Below are 2,500 nucleotides of genomic sequence, written 5' to 3'. Positions count from 1 at the left end.
TGTGTGTACACGTGTGTGTGTGTGTGTGTGTGTGTGTGTACAATTGCTGAGTGACGTCACCCTCTCAACGCGTTACTAACAAAGTGTTTTGTCTCTGGTGAGTAGCACCTGGGCCAGCTGGCACATATACCTGGCCGAAGGGTCACTTTTCTCTCTTAACTATTTCTCTCTCTCTCATTCTCTCTTTCTCTCTTTCTATCCACTCTGTGGCTTCGGAAAGCCCCTAAGCTCCAGCCGAGCTCGTAGCTTATTCCCATCATTCCAAAACAATCCCATTCCATCCATCCATCCATCCATCCGTCCACAAGCCAAATGCAACATCTAGGCTGTATTTATAGCTATAGGATTCCCTGTGCATGAGACTCGTCCTGATCCCATTTCTCCTGGAACATTGTGGGAATTTATCTTTATAATTTATTTATTAATCTTACATTCAGGGAAAAATGGTACTGAAAAGTTACTAAGAACCTTTTAGTTAAAAATGCTTTTAATTAAATGTATTGAAGGAATAAAATACTCGCTGATCTGCTGTTAGAGGAAAATAATCAGTGATTAATGAAAGTTAAAACTCATATGGAAGCTGTTGTAAAAGTTCATGTTACTGCTGTACTTCTGACTGTGACACAGCGCTCACACACACAGCAGAGACTCCTAACAAAAATGTGTTTAAAGGCTGAAATCTCTTTTAATCAAAAGTCTACAATGACTATTTATTTCTCTTTCTTCTCTTTCTTTTTGCAAACACACACACACACAGAAACGCACACGCACACACAAGAACGCACACACAGACACACAGACACAAATGCACACACAGATACACACAAATGCACATGCACATGCACACACACCCACACACACAAATGCACACACATACACAGACATGCACTCACACACATGCACTCACACACATGCACTCTCACACACATTCACACACACATTCATACATACACACAGGCACACAAAGGCACACACACACCCACACACACACACATTCACACACATTCATACACATTCATACACACACACAGGCACACACACAGACACACACAGACACACATAAATGAACACAAACACAAGAACGCACACACAGACACAAACGCACACACACACCCACACACACACACACACAAATGCACACTCATACACAGACATGCACTCACACACATTCATACACACAGGCACACACACACATTCATACACACACAGACACAAACACACACACACATTCATACACACACAGGCACACACACATTCATACACACACAGGCACAAACACACACACACATTCATACACACACAGGCACACACATTCATACACACACACACACAGGCACACACACACATTCATACACAGGCACACACACACACACAGGCACACACACACACAAATCTGGAAAAAAATAACAGATGAACAATGTCCTTGAGCTTAAAATCCCAGTTATCAGATTTAAATCTGATTTACTGAAATCCAATAATAGTTTTAATCCAAAAGGCATCGTAGTTCTGATCAAATCAGATTATCAGTGCGAATGAAAATACAGTCTGTTTTAGTTAGTGTTGTTCTTCAAATATTTACAACCTGAGCAAGATACTGCCATGAGTAAAATTTGGATATCAGATTATTCTAAAGGTTCTAGAATTGTAAATACCTGATACACTCATGATTCTCATACATTTATGAAATTTTGAACTTCTGATTGTTCTTTGGTGAATTTAATTTTTAAACTTTGAGACATTTTAATGTAAGCCACTGAGTCTCACTGAGAGCCATTGTTATTAATCATGTCTAATATTTCCCTGAACCTTTCAGTGATTAAATTGTAATTGAAGGAGGGGCAGTGTGTGTGTGTGTGTGTGTGTGTGTGTGTGTGTGTTTAAGTTTCAGTCAGTCAGTACAATTGGGGTCATTAGGGGTCATACGGTTGACTCTAATGTTAAGGAAGTCGGCAGATGTGAGTCGTTTAAAGATGACCTTCAGCTGTCTTGCGTAGAAATGCTGAAAAAAAAAGTGAGAAGTCTTCGTAAAGTCGTTCTTATTCTTAATCTCCGTCTGTTTTTAACTTTGTGGCCTCTGATGAGTAAGTTTAGAAGGGAAACCTGACTTGTGCACAAAAACCGCACGGCCAGATCACCAGCTAGTGACTCCTCATCGTCTGCTATTTTTGTGACTCGTACACACACACACACACACACACACACACACACACACACACACACAGAACAACCAGGATGGTTTGGTCCTGCACAGCTGGTCTGGGCGGATTGATGCTCACTGCATGTGTGTGTGTGTGTGTGTGTGTGTGTATATGATACAGCAGGGTGCTGTGGTGTTCTAGCTGGCAGCTCAGGGTGTGGTGCCCTCTCTCAGGGTAGGGGAATACCAACAGCGAAGGTTTTGCCCCTGACGGCCCACCAGGCTGCTGTGGTGCACCCGGGTGCAGACTACACTGTCGCCCCAGCAGTTTATTTTAGCTCCACTGGCTCTAATCAGTTCCAG

General features: G+C 42.2%; 1 protein-coding gene across 6 annotated transcripts in view; it reads left to right on the top strand.

Moving 5' to 3' along the window:
* The window catches only part of dnm1a (dynamin 1a), a 59,395-nt gene that overhangs the window by 42,241 nt on the left and 14,654 nt on the right, over positions 1 to 2,500 (top strand). The window lies entirely within an intron of this gene.

The sequence above is a fragment of the Tachysurus vachellii genome, chromosome 26, assembly GCF_030014155.1.
Source record: "Tachysurus vachellii isolate PV-2020 chromosome 26, HZAU_Pvac_v1, whole genome shotgun sequence".
In the NCBI taxonomy this organism is placed as follows: Eukaryota; Metazoa; Chordata; class Actinopteri; order Siluriformes; family Bagridae; genus Tachysurus; species Tachysurus vachellii.
The sequence above is the reverse complement of the archived record's forward strand: the minus strand, read 5'-3'. Positions and strand labels throughout refer to the sequence as shown.